Source organism: Cuculus canorus, chromosome 2 (assembly GCF_017976375.1).
Source record: "Cuculus canorus isolate bCucCan1 chromosome 2, bCucCan1.pri, whole genome shotgun sequence".
Lineage (NCBI taxonomy): Eukaryota > Metazoa > Chordata > Aves > Cuculiformes > Cuculidae > Cuculus > Cuculus canorus.
The window spans coordinates 81039734-81059588 of NC_071402.1; the positions used below are offsets into that span (position 1 = coordinate 81039734).

At 36.1% G+C, this 19855-nt stretch overlaps 1 protein-coding gene across 6 annotated transcripts in view; it reads right to left on the minus strand.

The window, feature by feature from the left end:
• Positions 1–19855, minus strand: part of CDH18 (cadherin 18) — a 557226-nt gene that overhangs the window by 439607 nt on the left and 97764 nt on the right. For all 6 annotated transcript variants that reach the window (XM_054059856.1, XM_054059852.1, XM_054059848.1 and 3 more), the window contains exon 2: positions 7805–7901. The gene's annotated coding sequence lies outside the window, so the exon portion shown is untranslated. The remainder of the gene's footprint in view (positions 1–7804; positions 7902–19855) is intronic.

Here is a 19855-nt window from a genome sequence, read left to right on the forward strand (position 1 = left end):
AGCATCTCTGCAATGAGGACAGTCTGAGAGAGTTGGGGTTCTTCAGCCTGGAGAAGAGAAAACTCCAGGGAGACCTTATAGTTTATAGAACTTTCCAGTTCCTGCAGGGAATGTATAAGAAAGCTGGGGAGGGACTTTTTACAAAGACATGCAGTGAGAGGACTAGAGGGAATGGCTTTAAATTGGAGGGGGAAAGACTTAGACTAGACATTAGGCAGAAATTTTTCTCAATGAGGATGGTGAGGCACTGGAACAGGTTGTCCAGGGAAGTTGTGGGTGCCCCTTCCCTGTAAGTGTTCAAGGCCAGGTTGGATGGGGCCTTGAGCAGCTTCATCTAGTGGGAGCTGTCCCTTCCCATGGCAGGGAGGTTGCCATTAGGTGATCTTTAAGGTCCCTTCCGACTAAAATCATTCTAAGATTCTATGTTTCGTTAGTAGGTCAATGACTTGAGCAGTCAGTTAAAACATGAAGAACCTAGCTCAATTCCATTCTTCTCTTCTGACTCCTCCTGATGTCCCAGGAGACTCACCATTGGATCAGCAATTGTACTTTGTGCCGGAAGGGGAAATCACAGCCCCTGTCCACCTGAAATTCTCTTAAATTCTGCCCAGAACATAAAGATTTAAAGGGTAATGGAGAGCATGAAAGAGCAAGGATGTAATGCATACTGACTTAAACTCTTGGGTAGTAAACTGAATTTCACTTGAATGTGATTTTTTTTTAAAAACTTGTTTACCAGGTTATTATTGTAAAGTGAGAGCAGAAGGAATAGACAACCCTAGAAACTTAAAGAAAAACACAGTAACAGATCTTGCACCTCATCTCACCTACCTGGCTGCTCTGATTTCCTAAAAATGTAATTTCTCTTATCATTGACATTTGCACAGTCCATGTGTGGAATTCTGGTGCATGCAATGATGATAGACTTATTTTAAACAGATTTCAGGTTTACTTACCTGAGATTTGTAGAAACATAGAGGAAAAAATAAAAACAAAACAAAGCATGATGCATGAAAAAATTGCAGAGAAAAACCTTCATATTCTTCTTCTCTTGAGTATGCGTTCTAACAGGAGCACTGAATTTTTAACCTCAAAGTAAAAAAAATGAGTAAACTACTTGTGGCCTTCTTAGTGAAAAGACAGTATAGTTACCATCCTTTAATAAGCACACAGATTCCTGCTATTGCATTTCTAACAAGCGTTTAAAAATATAGAGTATTCTTCACAGTCCTGTAGGAATACACAGTTCTAGACAGGCTTTTTTTTCCCAGTGAAAACAGAAGGAATATTTTAAATAATCAAAGGGAAATTTCTTCTGAAATACAACACTCTCCCACTCCCAAGACATATTACAAATCAATATTCATTCTGTGTGTTTTTCTTGGCACATCCTCTGCACAGTGTTCAAACAGCTTTTAATGAATCTTGCACTTTATACTTATTCACCACGGCTTTCTTTGCATTTCCACAAAGGGCCACAAGAAAGAAAATTATAGCAGACAAATATATAAGGTGTGCTAGGATGAGATAAGTTACTTTCAGAAAAGTAATTTCAGCTATTACTAACAGTCTGTGCCAATGCTGCTCTGTAGGCTTCAAAGAGTACTTGTAAGAGCAAAGACATTTTTTTCCACTGTTAGCAACTGTAGTCGTGCAGAAATTAGCTGATATGAGCCAGCATAGAGATGAAAATAGTGTTTATACTGGGAGTGTAAAAGAGGATGAGTTACGCTGTTACCTAAATTAGTCAAATTAAATTTTCATCAGCCCTACTGATTATTAATCACTCACATCATTTATCTTCTTACTGAAACCAAAATATTCTCCTGTTCTCATAGATAGCATGTCTACCTCAAATCCCTCTCATACATCTATTTAGAACTGTATAACCTGCATTGAGTTGTTTAAATATAAACACACTAGTCATTCTAAAATTAAGTGGAATGACATGCCAACAGGAAGAGTACAATGTGGTATTTATCATTTTGATTGCCATTCAAACACTCATTTCACATTAGATTCATGCAGGGAAAAACTCCCAGGATGAAATAAATACAAAACTTTACTTTGTTTTGCTTAATTAAAAAAGCAAATAACACTAAACAAACCTGTCAACCCTTCATCTAAACAACTCAAACTTAGTGGTCACATATAAAGTTCACAATAGTTTAGTAGTGCACTTTATGCCTGGGAAATCTGATGAGGTTTTCATGGCTGGTTTTGGGGTTTTTTTTACTACTTTTTTTTACTACTTTTTTGTACTTTTTACTTTTTTTACTACTTTTACTAGCTACTTTTCTTTGTGAGCTCATTTGCTGAAGATATTTTGTAAAATCGACTAATCAGGTCAGGATTGTGCCTAGACCTTGCAGCGTATCACCAGAAAGAAACAAAGCTGAAAATCTCTGTCTGCATCACTTTTAAGTTATCTAGTTTTGCAGTCTAGGCAGGAATGAGTTGTCTTCTGTCATTATTAAATGTATACTTATACTTTCCTAAATTTTGATCACAAATCAGTCAATTAAGTCTTGGCATTTCTGTGAAGTTCCTACATTCTTAAAGATACACATTAATTTCTAGACATATAACTCAACCTCTTTTGTTTTCACATACAACAAGGTGTTGGTTCCTAATCTAGCTCTATGTTACACTTTTGTGGCAAGCTTAATAGAAAACCCACCTCATTCAGTCAGCAAGAATCAGCAGCAGGGACAGTAAATTCTGCAACTGGGCTCTAGATTGAAGCTAGAAGGTGGTTGTCTGAGCGGGGAAAGCCCAGGAAACCCAGCAGGAAGCAAGGGGCAGATGACTCTTGACTCCCAGAAGTGACAGCTGCCATGTGATGGCTGACAAGGTGGAGGCAGTCCTGGAAGGAGCCGTGGGATATTTAGAGGCTTTTAGGGAGTGCCAGCAATCAGAGTGCTGTGAACAGACACAGGCAAACATTTGTGGGGTGCCACAGTTTGTGCTGGCAGTGAAGGTCAAGGGGCTGGAGGACAAATCTTACGAGGAGCGGCTGAGGAAACTGGGGTTGTTTAGCCTAGAGAAGAGAAGGCTGAGGGGAGACCATATCACTGTCTACAACTACCTGAAAGGAGGTTGTGGAGAGGTGGGTGCTGGTCTCTTCACCCAAGCGATATGTGATAGGATGAGAGGAAATGGCCTCAAGCTGTGCCAGGGGAGGTTTAGATTGGATTTTAGGAAAAACTTCTTCGCTGATAGGGTTATTAAGCGCTAGAACTGGGTGCCCAGGGAGGTGATTGAACCACCATCCCTGGAGGTATTTAAAAGATGGGTAGATGAAGTGCTTAGAGATATGGTTTGGTAGTGGACAGGTACAGTTGGACTTGATCTCAAAGGTCTTTCCTAACCTAGAGTTTCTGTGATTTCTACGATTCTATGATTTCACCCTTCCTCATTACTGGAGGTCTTTCAAACAAAGTTGATATAATATTTCTTTCAATTATAATAACTCTTCTGATGTTATTATTAGGTTGGTGCAAAAATAATTGCTGGCTTTGTCATTGCAAACTGTGATGCTTATTTTGGATCAAATTATTATTTAACTGTGTTCATGTCATATACCATTTGAAAGTGAAAATTCACTCCACTTATCTTGCTAATTATTTTAGTTTCACTGCTTATTCTATTTTAGATAATACTGTCAAATTTAAGATGGAATAAAAGCAAATTCAAGGAAATTTGTTGAGTTCAGAAGGGGATGTAAAGCAACAAAACCTGCTACCAGTATCAACCAAGCACTTGCTCAGGTGAATGTCAAACACAGAGCTCAATATTAGCTTAAAAACTCTTCATAAAGGAAATATATCGAGGATAAGGAGTGTTGTGGCCATATTTCTGCAATAGATGACAGCCAGTTGAGGGCCATTATTGAAATGGACACATATAAAACAGCTTGAGGTGTTGCAGAACAACTAAACATTGACCATTTAACAGGTGATCAACATTTGTACAAAATTTGGAAATCAAAAAAAGCTCAACAAATGAGTTCCACATGAGCTAAATAAAAATAAAAAAAGAATCACCATTACTTAATCTGCTTTGCATTTCTTTGGCGCAATAAATCAATCCATTTGATTTGCTGTGACACATGATAAAAAACGGATTCTATATGACAATCAATGATATTTCATACAGTGGCTGGACTGAGGTGGAGAACCAAAACAGGTCCCGAAACTGAAGCTGCATGAAAAGAATGTTATGGTCACTGTTTGGTGCTAAGCAAGTGGAATCATCAACTACAACTTCTTGAATCCTGGTAAAACCTTCACAGCAGAGAAGTATTGCCAGGATATGACAAAATGCATCAAGAACTGCAACATTTATGTTCAACACTGGTCAGCTGAAAAGTATCAGTTCTCCTGACTCCCATGTCTTTCAAATGACTATGCAGAAGCTGTATGGACTGTGCTACTAAACTCTACCTCACCCAACTTACTTTCCAGACCCCTCTCACACCAATTACCACATTTTCAAGCATCTCAGCAACTTTCTACAAGAGAAAATTTTCCTTGATGAAGCAAGCTCAAAACACCTTTGAAGAATTCATGAGTTCCAGGACTTCAGAATTCTATGCTACCAGAATAAATACATTTGTATCTTCTTGGCAAAATGAAAAAAATTTAATGGTTCTTATTTTGATTATTAAATTTTATTCTAAGCTGAGATATACTGCTTTGAAGTTGATGATTACAAATGGCAATTGTTTTTGCACCTACCAACACTATAGAAATGTGTCTAATTACTTCCAATTCGCTTTCAAACGAAAATGACTGAATTCTGGCCAACAGCTACGTTTCCTTTAAACTCATGAGCTTCAAGTCCTGCTATAGTACAGCTGTTTGTTTATTCTTTCATATTTTAGAACAACACGCTACTTTTTGTCAGTGTAGTCTTCTATTTGTATGTAAGAGCACTTTTCTTGAAACAGTAAATGCTTGTGAGAGATGGATTATTTATTTCCTAAAAGCACATGACGTGGGTACTTACTGAGCATGTACAACTCATCTTCATTTCACTCGACCATACCAGGTCATTGAATTCAGTTCTAAAACTAATAATGTTAATAGAAATTTCAACACCTACTCAGACAGAAGTAATTTTGTTCCTTTTGTAAATACCAGTCCAAGGTCTCAAATCCAAATTTTCTAAGTAAAAAAAATGGAAATACAAACCAATGGTAAAATAGTAGTAGTATCAATGAGAAACTAAAAAAACTGTTGTTGAGTGTTCAGGGAACGTTATTGCTTAAAACTATGAATGAAAATTAAGCTACCAAACAGTAAGAAAACTTATGCTGATGACTTATAATTTATTTCCTTACTTCCCCCACATGCCTAAACATAATTCCAGAATGCATAGCACACCATAATAACAATGATCAAGATCTGATTTGCTCAGTAACAATGTATATGAAAGTCAGATAAATGTTATCAAAACAAAACATGTCTCCTGCTGACATAAAAGGGAACTGCACAGCTAAAGTTCTTCAAAGTCTTTGAAAATGCAGACCATTGTAATACTCCTCAAAAAGATCGTGAATCTGTGAGTGTGTCACCTGATGAGTCTTTTATAAATTAATACCTTTATTCCACCTCTCTGTGTCCTACTTTCAGCTACTCAATGACATCATGCACAGTGTCACACCATTCAAACAACAGTGTCTTTTGTTGTGGCTCACTGACATCAACCACTCTCGTGCTTTTATAGGACAGCAGATAAAAACCTGGATTTGGTCCCTATAAGAGCTTTTTTTTGCTTTTGTGTTAATACGATAAAAGAAAGCACAGAAGCAAACCAAAATTATTCAAGAGTTAAGTGTTGAAAAAAAGTCATGACATTCAATGACATTGGAAAAACACCTGTATCATTCCCATGCTGAAAACATCTTTCTTCTCTAAATCAGTAATACATACCTGACATGATGCACACTGTAGTTACTTAGATTTATGTTAACTTTCTGAGCATATGTTGGACAGATCTTTTTTGACTTCTTGTATATGTTTGAAGACAGGAAACATGTAAGAATTTTACCTTACCTTTTGAATGACAGAGATGCACACTCTAATGTAGTAATTTCCACACCTGAAAATTTCATTAACTTACAATAAAACTAGAAAAAATATCCTCCCTGGTATCCAGTGATAGGACATGCAAATGGTTCAAAGCTGAATCAGGGGAGGTTTATACCGGGCATTAGGAAACAATTCTTTTTCAACAGGATGGTCAAGGCTTCCTAGAGAGGCGGTCTATGCCTCAGACCTGCCAGTGTTTAAGAGCCATTTGGACAATGCCCTTAACAATATACTTTAATTTATGATCAGCCCTGAGTCAATCAAGGAGCAGGACTAGATGATTGCTGTAAGTCCCTTCCAAGTGATCCATCCCATCTCATTTCATTCCATTCCAACCCATTCATCTTAAAAATATGTATACATTTCTGAGAGGTCACTGATTTAAACATTTGAATTTCACCATCCTCCCCACCAATACAATCAGTTCAATTAAGTGCTATTTTTGTTAGGTTTAAATTAATAAACAACATTCAAAAAGAGGACATAAATCTTACTCTGTTATTTTCTAAGTTAAACAGTAATGAATGACATGATCAAATTCAGCTATCAAATTCTAAATTAAATACTCTTGACACTTGTTCCCTACAGAGGACTATATCTTTATTTTTGATATTGCTAAGTGATGAATTTAGATTGTATTATTGGACTGACTCATGATAAAAGTCTTCCACTGCTAAAATTGTAATTTCTATTTCTTTAATAGCAAATAAATAAAAAAGCATTGCCAGTTTTCATGGACTGTGATTGTTAAGAATGGAAGAATATTTTGTAAATAAATCCAAATATATATTTCTGAGACATGTTAAAACATGTTGCAGCTTGGACTGAGTTAACTGTTAAATAACTAGGGGAGGTTTTGTTTGTTTGTTTTTGTTGTTTTTTCTTTTTTTAACTGAAAAGTGAAATAACACAAATTCTGGAGGAAAGAAAGTAAAACTCTGAGGTTTGATGGAAAGTGATCTAGAACTTGCATCAATTCTCCTATCTCCTCGAGCATCATTTTCAAAGAGTTACATTTGTTTTCTGAGCAGAATCTGTAAGTAACATTCAAAGGTTGCAGCAAGCTTCTCCTAATTTTGCAGTTTTGTGGGTTTGCTTTTCCCTATAATTTCCCTAGTTCGAATCTTAAACTGCTTGCTTTCCCATTAGTTTTCTTCTTTAGGTTTAGAAACAAAGCAAAAGAACAAGAATAAAAAGAAATTATGCCAGACAACAGAAATAATAAGACCACAGGAACATCTTCAAATTTCTTATAATTTTCCTAAAAAAAATAAGGATGATATTTTTATTAAGAACAAAGTCTGTAAATTAGTAAGTAAAACAAGACAAGCAGGTGGATAATAACAGAACCTATATGTTCAAGTACCATTTAACTGGATTTACAAACTCGAGTAATTGATTGCCAAATACCATTCTTGACCACTTTATTCTTTACTCTATAAGGCTAATGGAGTAATACAGGTCATTAAACAGCACTCTGATAGATGCTGAACACATCTACTAAGAAAATACTCCTTTTTTTTTGCTAGAGCATTCTGAATGTTGACTTAAATATGTTATAGTATTTAAAGGAACACCAGAAATTACAGAAAAATGCTTTTATAGAAAAGAAATAGAAAAGAGTCATTTTAAAATTGTTGTCTACTTCAGCTACTAAAACACGTCATTGGATTTGAATGAAAACTATGAAAATATAAGAAGCTACTTACTACTTGATGAGTAACAAAGAGCTCAGAAATATGTTTTCTGTCAGCCTTGTGAGTCTCCACTGAAGATGCGAGAAGCCTGACAGTTCAGCAGCTTTCACTGAAACAGAACAACAAACTTTTGAATATGTTCAGATAATAGTGTTTTTCTTTGGGTCATACTTAGGTAAACAAACAACAGGATAGGCATTGGACTGTCCTTTGTGAAAGTATATGAAGACATTAAGATCTTTATCATAGCAAGTCAGTGCTTCAGTAACGTAAGAATTTTTGTTTGCAAGCAGTGGCTCAAAATCAAAACTTTACTTGGAATAATTAAATGTACAGCAATGGTAATTTCAAGGCTTGCAAATAGATTGGGATTATTTAATGATTTCATATCTCAAGCTAAATTTAGGAAAATGAGTTAATTTGAAAACATTTTGATTTTAGAACAGTAATTAATTTCTGCCATAGAGAAAAAAGGAAGTATTTATTCTGAAAGAAGCTGATCAGGACACAAGAAAAATACTCAAAAAACAACAAAAAATTCTAGTGTTGATCTTGCACAAATTTAGGACTAGATCTGTTTTTGAGAATATTTTATCTATATACATTAATTCCTCACCAGTCATTCTCAGATATGCAATATATTGAGTTTTTACTTTCCATAATTATTGTCACCTAACTAATCTCACAGTTTAACATGATCTGTGACACTGGAAGTGTATGGCATATATGGGAAACTAATGAGTTAAAGGAAAGCGTATGAGAAACATCATCATTCAGCATACCATAAATTCTACCAGTAAAATATACTTGTATTTGAACTTCATTTACAAAGGCGGTTTGTTAGCTTTCTTAAATGTTCTGTTCATTTTAAACTACTCATGAATCATTCATGAAAAACACGAAAACCACGAGCAAGTCTTGACCTCTGTTCCACACCCAGATAATCTGTTTTTTTTTCCCGTACATATGTCTTTTCGCAAGTCATGAAGCCTTCTTGCATTTGACAGGAAACTCCTCAGATATACCACAAAGTCTTTGAAAAAGTGTTTGGGTCAAGGTATTAGCAGGAGTTGCAAAAATGTCTCCAGAATTATATAATTTTTACTGCTTTCCATTTGCTTCCTTGTAATTTAAATGGTAAGTATCACAGATGTCTAGTCACCCCAGAGGAACTATAAACAGGAACAGACTTCGCTGAAAACAGTAACAATAAACCCAGCACTACAGGTGTTGCACTGTATAGCCAATTACAGATAAAGTGCCAACTGCCCTAGAACCAGGCTTCTGATTCTTGGTTAGCATCAGTGACCTGAGTTTGGCACATAAGCCTGTAGCACTTCCTTATAACAGGAACAGCTTTGTTTACAAATACTATAACACTCGCAGCCCTATCTGTTCTGTTCTGTTTTCACATGATTCTTCAGAATCGGGAAATTTCCTCATTGGTGAATTCTCTGGCTTCATCTTTGTTAACTTTTTCTGGGTCACTTCCACTGATCTTGCCCTTAACAATTCTCCTGCAGTCAGAGAGCAAGAGGATAGATTTGCTTTCAGTATCCCACTGGGATATTTGCTCTCTGTCTGCTCTTGGAGAAACTGTCATGAATCATTATACTGCCAGTAGGAATGACAGCAATGTTGTTCTTCGTATGCATGATTCTGATGTTATGATTATATATGCATGATCATGATATTAAGGTTCTACTTATACAATGAGATTTGTAAAAGTCATGATTACTATTACTGTCATACTAATCCTCAGATGCTGTTGTCACTGTGAATTCATTCTGTCACTTTTTCTGCTTCTGGTTTCAGAGCTTGTTTCCCCTAAGCTAGAGGGTTCACATTTAGCGGAACACAAAAAATATACATTAACCTATTGTATTATTTTTTATTAATTATTTATGTTGGTGTGTTTTCTTAAAGCCCCAGATTTGCCCAGTATTTTTTCTTACTCCTATACACTATCTCTTAGAAACCCAAGATCCAAATTTTCTTCTTGATGAGATGTGTAATTACCTGGTATTGGACTGATTGTGATCTATAACAACCTAGATTTTTCACGGCTTGCAAGTGTTCAGCTCAATGGTGTTAAAAATAATCCCAATATGGATAATAAATTGACAAGTATCATGATAAAGAAAAGCTGTCAGTACATGAGAAACTACAGAGTTTTGCTTGAAAAGACAAAGGGGCATTAGTGGTCAGCCACCATCTTCCTTTAGACAGGGCAAGGAAATGTTGTGGGTAAGATTTGCTAAATATAGGTATCTAATGACATCTAAATGGGACAGTCAGACATAAAACCGGATTCCACAGCAGATCTTCTGAAACAGTCTTCTGGCCAAGGGTAAATATCACAGGACATCTAATATGACATTGAGGCTGCTAAAGCACATTTAAGTATGCCATGATGTTTTCAAATTAGATTTGTGAACAGGCTGCTGAAAAACCAAAACCTTTCTTTAGCATGCATCAGTTGAGATCAATCTCAAGTATGCTAAAACCAGTGAAATGAAATCACTAGAAGAGAAACCGTCCTCTTCAGGGGATGGCTTTATTTAAAAGATGGAGTATCACCAGACTATCTAGTGGGGATTCAGAAATGCGATGAAATACTTCAACAGAAGAACTTGCTGAAAAAATATCCTCAAGGGATATCAGCATAGAAAGCTTGCTTTCCCAAATTGATATCCTTTTGATCACTCAACTGACTAATATGCTCAGCCCTACAGCCAGCTCTGCACTGCCTGTCCAACCTTCCAACTTGGAAAAGAATGCAAATCTCCAACGTTTCCATAAGCTGCACTTGCCCATTCAAGGATATGGCACAGAACAAGAATATCTGAGATATATAAGAATTCAACAAAAGACATGAAACAACTGACAGCCTGAGAGGATATATACAATCATAGACTTTGTGATTACTCCCTTTTCATTTGCTTGGAAGTGATACATACAGATAATTTTGCTCCTCAATTTCTTAATCATAAACAGAGTACCTTACTCTGGAGAAGACATCTTAATTACAGGGAGCTTACATTCCAGGATTGTTCAACATTATTAGTGAGGTAACTGAGATTTAATAGTACACGACACACAATAGTGGGTTTTTTTTTTGTTCTGCCAAATCTGCTAGACTTTTGAAGAAAAAAATTGCTCCAATCTTACCTCTACAAGCAAAGCAACTCTCGTCATCTTGCAAACACGCATCAAGCAATACAATGTAAAGTATTCTAAAATCGCTAGTAAACAGTGTCAGATGCAAATGACACTATTTCTGGTTCAAAATTCCAATTACACATTTCTGTCTGTAAACTTTATTTACTTTTGGTGAGTTTCATCTCTAACCACATGGCACTGTAATGGAGTGCTACCTTTGCTATCTAGAGGCCATAACCTCTCCACAAAGGCTGTGCAGTCTCCATCCCTCAAAGCTTTCAAGACTCAAGTCTTGAAAGACAAAGCACTCAGCCATCTGTTGTCAACCAAGTGCTTTGAGAAACAGGTTGGACTGTATGACCTCCAAATTTCATTGATATTAATACAAGTAATATGAACACATAGACCAGACAATATACTCTCTCCTCTTTTTCCTAATTTCCTTATTAAGTATAATAATAAAACTGTAAATTTATTCCTGTTTCTTGTTTCATGAAACATTATTGCTGAATTATTGATTCCATGAAACTGGATGGCAAAACTCCCAATGACTTCCATGTGGAGAGTTTTTATCTGGTATGTTTTGGACAAAGTCTAGGAGTTACCAATTACAAGTGGAAATCAGTATCCTTGACATATGATCACATGTGTTCACGTGATTTTGAGCAATTGCTTCCATATATACTAAAAGAGATAAGCACAAGCCTGCTCGGAAACACATGGGTGCCTACCATCGGAGACATTTCTGGCATGCTCAGCGTTAGCTACTACTTTCAGCCGTAGATTATTCAGAAGTTTAATGATCAAATATAGACAATATTTAATTAGAAAGCAGAGGAGTTACCTTACTGGTAATATCACAAAATATTTCAAAAATTTCTGGTCTCAGTCCTGTGTCACACATGAAACTGAAAAAGTCAGCAAGGACAAAACCAAAACTTATTGAAAGCTACATCTACTACTGCTTTATTAGGATTTTCATTTCCACCTTCTCAAAAATGAGTCATCTATTAAATCAACATTAGAACTCAGATCTCGGTTAGAGGTCTTTGTTTTATAGCTTAGAATTAAATTGGCCAGAACACAAGCTGCTGTATCTTCAGGGCCCATGAAGGAATTCTCAGTAACTTTCTAGTATTAGTACTGTACAAATAACTTACTGTCATCTTTCAAACCTTCAAAGTTTTACTAAACTAAACACTCTGTAATGGATTTCTACATTCATTACATTTTAACTCTCCTTCAAGATTATTCTTTTATGTGGGCAATACTGTCGACTTGACATCTTAAATAGTGCAGAAATGATGTGGTAGAGAGTGTTAGACAGTTTGACAATCAGAAGAGAACAAAGCAGGAGTGCTCAGGAAGCTTGCTAAAATACTGGGATTGATTTTTTGTTTGTTTTTAGAAGACTTATAAGAACAGAGAAAGATTACCGAAGGAGAGGAAAAAAAGCCCTAAAAATGGAGAAAATGACAAAAGATGGAGCAGAAGCTACCTGCATCTCCAATATATAAATTCTCCTTCAGTGGATAACTGATGAAAATTATTTTGGAATGGAATTGAACCTGATTAGCCTACATACACGACATGTTTATGTCAATCTTACCATGAGAGTGTTTCTCAAATGGTGATCTGAGAATTGAGAAGAAGAGAGGAAAGATTTGTTGTAAGAAGGTGCGGTGAAAAAAGAGCAGTTCCAGAATAAGGAAATCCTGCTTAAAAAGTAGTAATCGGTTAATCTACACAGTAAATCTAGCGGAAGAGGATGTGCTCTACTAAGACTGTGTAAAAATAATTTAAAAACAAATTTTAAAAAAAGGTCTAGGACTGATATAAATTATAAGTGTATTAAGCAGGAAAAAGCTAATAAAAGAATGCCTTAAACTGAAATAGAAGCACAGTAAAATGGTACAACCAATAGTATATTTACATTTTGTAACATTGTGATGGCATAATCACAAAATGTACAAGTATTTTCTGTAAGTGACTAATCTGACCAACAAAGGGAAATCAGATATACGCATGAGCCAACTAAGTAGGGAATCTGCAGGTTTAAGAACTACTAAAATATCCAGGACATCCTGCAAAACACTTACAAGGAACAACTGGAAAAAAACACAGCCAAGGAGCAGTTGAGATCTCCTTTGGAGGGGAACGCAACAAGTAGCATAAAAACATCAGAAGTAAAGAGAAAAGAAGAAGACAGACAAGAAGTTGGCTCAAGTTGAGATTTCTCAAAAGCTTCTCGGGCCTGCTCACCTTGACTGACATCATCAAGCACTGTAGCCTTAACGTCTGTGCTATTCTACACTCACAGCTGATTTACATTGACTTCTAAAGACTATTTTGTGGATGCAGTATTTATGTTTACATAATCATTACAGTACATAAGAACTATCCATTGGCTAAAAAGTGTCATTCCTGACTGAATTTGATAAAGTTTTGTTTTAAAAATTTAAAATCAACTGTGTTCTAAACATTCTTATCAGCAATGTTATGTTCAGTTAAAGCAAATCATACAATCAGTTCCAAGTCATAAGAAAAGGGATTCTTAAAGGAGCAGAGAAAAATACCCCACTTTTCTTAGCATAACAGAATCATAGAATGGTTTGGGTTGGAAAGGACCTTAAGGATCATCTAGTTCCAAGCCCCTTGCCACCATGGGTAGGGGCCTCTCACTAGTCCAGGCTGTGCAAGGCCCCATCCAACCTGGCCTTGAACACGTACAGGGATGAGGCATCCACAATTTCCCTGGGAAACCTGTTCCAGTGCTTCACCACTCTCATGGTGAAGAAATTCTTCCTTACGTGTAGTCTAAGTCTGCAGCTCTCCAGCTTAAACCCATTGCCCCTGATCGTATCACTAGAAGCCTTTGTAAACAGTCCCTCCCCAGCTTTTTAGTAGGCACCCTTCAGGTATTGGAAGGTCGCTATAAGATCTCCTCTGAGCCTTCTCTTCTCCAGGCTGAACGACCCCAACTCTCTCAGCCTGTTCTCATATGAGAGGTGCTCCAACCCTCTGATCATCATTGTAGCTCTCCTCTGGACCTGTTCCAACAGCTGCATATCCTTCTTATCCTTCTGGGGATTCCAAAACTCAAAATAATACTCCAGATGGGGTCTCACAGGAGAGGAATAGAGAGGCAGAATCACTACCCTCAACCTGCTGGCCAGGTTTCTTTTGATGCACCTCAGGATACCATTGGCCTTCAGGGCTGCAAGAGCATATTGCCAGCTCATGCCAAGCTTCCCATCAACCAGCACCCCAAAGTCCTTCTCTGCAGGGCTGCTCTCAATTACATCATCCCCCATCCTGTATTGAAATAAGGGATTGCCCCGACCCAGGTGTAGGACCTTGCACTTGGCCTTGTTGAATCTCATGAGTTTTGCACAGGCCCACTTCTCCAGACTATCCAGATCCCTCTGGATTACATCCTATCCTTCTGGTCTGGTAACTGCATCACTCAGCTTCATGTCATCTGCAAATTTTCTGAGGGTGCACTCAATCTCCCAGTCTATATCACCGATGAAGGTATCAAACAGCACTGGTCCCAGAAATCAAAGATCAATACTTTTACCTAAAGAAGCAGATAAAATAAGTAAAACATGAACTTTGGTGGAATTCTAGTACTTTCTAGGAAAATGAGGCATACAATATAATAAATGAAGAAATGAAATATCATCTAGGGAAGAATACCTAAAATTTGTCAACCAACAAAAAGCAATCACCAGAGAGGACTTAGAATCCACTAAATTGGGACAGTTATCAGTAGTAAGAACATTAAATCAACAGATAAGGGTAAACCTTTTTCCATAGTCTAAAATTATCTGAATATGTAGTTTTAACCACTCAAAGATGAGAAGCAGTTTAACAAGCTTAATCGGAAAAATAATGGATCTAGAACTTCATTAACTGACAACAGTGAGGAAGAAAGTACTAATACCAAAAGAAGGATTTAGGTCAGTTGTACACTTAGAGCACTCAGAAGAAGTGCTGAAGTGAATCTGTCATAAAAAAGAAAAAGAAAAAAAAAAGATATTATTGAGAGAAATAACTAAAGGGTTGTTTATACTATCAGCTTAAACAATACAATGTAGGACCTTGAAATACTAGTGCAGAACACACACAAGGCAAAAAAAGAAGTGGAAAAAAAGATAAGAATAACAATAAAAGCTATGATGAAATGGTAATATCATTACAACATAGTTATAGGACGATAAATAACTTTAGGAAAAGAAGAACATAGGTAACTAATTATTATAAAAATAAGAACAAATCATATGGACTGCGGGGGGGGGTCCAAATCAGTCAATATAGCTTCAGAAGAAACAAAACAAGAGGGAGGCAGGAAAAAACGGGACATTTTACTGGCAGTTGAACTGCTGAGGCCCTGTCTGGCAAACTGCTGCATGGTGCAGTAGGTAGCAGAGTCCCGCATGGATAGAGCCACCTGTTCTGGAGGCTAGCACAGCTGCATAGTGCAGTGTTGCCAAAGTAGGGCCTGAGCATCAGGCTCAGCACTGATTAAGTCACTAGCATAGCTTTACACTCATCTATAGACATTCATAGTTACCTTAAAAATCAACATTATTTGAAATGTTTCAATAAGTGAATATCGATCTTTCCCAGGTTTTGTTTCCTGAAGTACGTCACTGTACAAATGGCAACAGTTCAGATGAACCCCCTATGCTTCTGAAAATGTCAGCTAGCATTTTATTTACCTGGAATTCATGGAATCAATAAGAAATTATTTCATAAACTGTTTTGATGAGGACACTAAAGAAGACTTAGTTACGGAAAATAGTTCCACAGATGTCTTGAGAGCTTGAAGGGCCTAACATTGCCATAAACATAGACCCAATCTACTTACATCTAAACAACACGTACGTACTTGTAGAGAATTATGCTAAATGAATTAAAGCTTAGCTGCATAATTAATCTGAAAAAAATAATTTCTGGTATCAGAAACCATATGTTTAACATAAGCAGTATCAAAACCAGAGATAAATTTTGCAACTAAAATAAAAACAAACATTCTTCCTCCACAAAAATTTAGAGAAAAAAAAATCGAGGCTTATCAATAACTATAGCAGGGTAGAAATTAAAAGACATCTATATGTTCACAAAATGAGATTGCACCTTGTCTGTTTGAATACAGTTAATGAAGCTGACAAAGCAGCAACACGAGTGGCAAGAATTAGCAGGAATCACCATTTTCAAGATTAAAAGAATACCAAATTTATCAAGGCACTCCTATTTCCATTCCAGAATTCTGAAATAAATAGTATACTAACACATCAAGCACAGACTGAATTATTTTATCTTGATAAGCTTTCTTTGATAAGGTAATTGATTTCCTAAATGGAAAAATACCGTTAATCTCGCCTTTCTAGGTTTGGGTGGTTCACATGATATGAGAAGTTGCTACTTAAATGGGAGAATATATGATTAGTGCAAGAATTGAAAATTCGTAAGGAACTAGTAAAAGAAGAGAATACTAGGCTAGTGGCGAAAATGAAGAACAAAGAAAAATTCTTACTAGAGCATCTGAAGGACCTCTATTGGGATTTGTATATTTCATTAACCTTGGCTCAAAATGCAATGCTGTTTTAATGAAAAGTATAAATGATATAATTAGGAGTTACTGTCAGTGGGCTGGAATAACATACCTGCAGACTTTCTTATTCCTTTCATTGTTTTATCTTCAGCTTGAGATTCTTGCAGGAAAACAAAAACTCCAACAACTGGCTTACAACACCTCTCTAAATCCTATCTCCATTTTTGCCACATATCTCTAAGAGGTTACTTGTATTTTGTAGTATCCATATACCAGAACCTATGCTGTTCTTTGTCCAGCAATGAAATGTCTCCGGAAGTATGACATTTAATCCACATTGTTACACAAAATACACGGGTACCTAGATATGTAACATGATAGGTACATTTTCTTGGAGAGATCTGTCAACAGTAGTCTTCACTTCATTTCACATGCCCTTAAACTAAAAAATTAACTTGAAAAAAGACTTCAAAAGGGATGTTATCCGTGCATGACATTACTGTTTTATTAAATATCTTTTGTTGTTGTAGGATAGTGTTTCTTTGGACAACCATATGGTCACTCTTGATGTTTTTATTTAAATATGGTAATGAAATATTTCTGGTAGAATTGCCAGTTATGAATAACAGCAAAGTAAACTCATGATTAATTTTCATTACCAGATTATTTAGCTGCATGCTGCAGAAAATTGTACTTAATTGTATATCTAAAATCAATATTCATCTCAATTAGAAAGGAACAGCAATAAACACCTGCAGCGCATGCTCAAGGACAAATGAGGCAAATGTTGAATGTAATGAATATTTGCCTATCCACCTAATTGCTTTAATATTTCAGATTCAAACTTGTATGAGAAAGCAGTAACATTATTTCTCACCATCAAGATATTTGAAGAGCAAGTACAAGAGTGTCTTCTTAAAAACATATCATATTTTTTTTTTACAGTTCTTGGCCATAGTCACTAAAAATGTAATATAAAATTTATCTCTTACTAAAATCTCCACCTCGTAGTTACTGAACAGTTCAGTAATTTTATTGCTTTTGCTTTTTACCATGAATTCTAGAATATTTTTCAGTATGAAAATCTTGTGATGTCAAAAGAAAGGAAACTTGGGAAACTGAGTTTAAACAGAAGAAAAGAAAGAGCTTAAAATATACTGAGAGTTGGTGTCATCCAAAACCAGAACCACTGTTCTTCTAAAGTATTTTTCATTGTCTAACTTGGACCCTCCTTGACCCTTTCTGTGCACAGTTCACTTCAGAGAGCTCAGCAGCAGCTGTTTCTAGTAAGCAGATGGATAAACCGCAACCCTGTCCTCTCAGAGGGGAAAGATTGTAGTTGTACAGACACAAATGTGTCATGCTGTTTGCTCACAGAATGAAGAAAATGAACTTTAACTTTTTCTTCCACTAATGAAGCACTGCCTTCTCAGGAAGCTCATGGCTGAGTTAAGACAGGCCTTAGCTTTTGTCAGTGCAACCTAGGAAGCTAACTGAATCTGAATGGACCAGCAACCCCCAAACAACAGACCGGTCTTTTACAATCAACAAAATCAAGTTCAAGCAGTTCTGTCCGAGTACAATGACATCCCCCACCTGCAAATCTCCTAGTTTATTCTCACGCTCCTGCAAGCTGTTCTCATTCACAGCTGCTGTAAGGATGTTAGCAGCACATTGTTACCAAAATAATGCCAAAGTTTTTGAGAGGCATTTAGGCTTTATCTTAATACACAAGACAGATAAAGGCCCATGTAACAGCCTTGTTTGCATCTGTAAACCTGAACTCTTCCCCCCTCCAACAAAGTCAGAGAGATGCTGTTCAGACCAACACCTGGTAATGGCCTCTGGCCCATGTTATCCCTTGGCCGTTCCCATGCACTGGCACAACTGTCTCAGAAATATGCTAATTACTAAAACCAGTATGAAAACCCTATGCCACAGGTTAAGTCCAGACCATATTTTGATAAACTCTATAAGCATATTTATTTTTAGTTACTAAACCCACCTATTTTCTGGCAGCATTATAATTAATTTTTAATTTTTTTAATTCTGCCACCTGCCATCTTTATCCTCCATCAAAAATAATTTTCAGTATGACTGGAAAAGTGAAAAAAAAGTCCATTTATTATTTACAGTCTGTTTATTTTTTGTGTAGAACAGTGATCATTGCAAACTTTCTTCGATAATTCACAGACTCTTTTCTTCCATAAGAAGACAATCATAAAAATAGACTAACCTAGGCTGGAGGACATTTAGGGTGGCACTTTCTAAAAATAACACAACATTCCAGTTCACTGGAAACAAGCAAGTAACAGTTGCTGAAATGGAGAGCTGGAAGAAACAGTGCTGTCACTTCATTGTGTTCAAAATACACAGGTACCTAAAAAAAAGTTTTACTCATTAATTCAAAGATTGTGTTTTCTAGAGATGTCATAGCCACAGCACTCATTTTTCAAGGAGAAAACTGAAATAATGAGAGTATGAGCGAACACTCCTTGCTCACGTAATGCTCGCATTAATGCTAAAGTCAAAAGGCTGTAAGAAATAAAGTGATTAATCAGAGTAGGCAAGTAGTTTGAGTGTCCCGTGAATAAATTTCTTATATAATTCACTCATATAGTTTAGAATTTAAACTTAAATTACTAAAAACTGTTAAAGCTCACAGATTTCTTCCAGTTGGAAAAGGTATGGTATTTTCTTGATTTACCATACAAGGAAAATAGTTTTTTTCCTGTGACTTGAAGGAACAGCAGCTTGTTGCCCTCCACATCTTAACACACACTCTAGTGTTTGCTGACCAAGCAATTACCAATTGTGCAGAAAAAATAAAGACATTTTCAATAAATTTACCAAAATACATTTGTTCTTAGTGTTAAGAACACTTCTTCAAGAAAATATCAAGTTTGTTCCATGTCATAGAAAGATGGCTTCATCTGCAGTTCCCTACAACGTTAATTGCAACCATTTACTTTAAATTTTATGGGTGCTGTCAAGTTCTTGGTAGCATCAAAAAAAAGTTGTTATTAATTCATTAAAGCATTCAATAAAGCAAGCCATTAGAATGGTATGTGGAAAATAAAACCAACACAAAGAGGTCCTAATATGTGTAATAGCTCAGATGAAATAATGGAAAAATTTTGCTTTGGCAGTATGGGTTGGTAACTGAGTTCCTCAGTAGGGTTCACTTTCAGTTCAGTGAGATTCTTAACACTGATTTTGGTTCTATGATCATAGCAAAATAGAATATTATAGTTGCAGGGATGACATCATAGAGTACACAATATATATATATATATATATTTTATATCACACACATGTTCTCAAAAAAACTCCAGATCCAT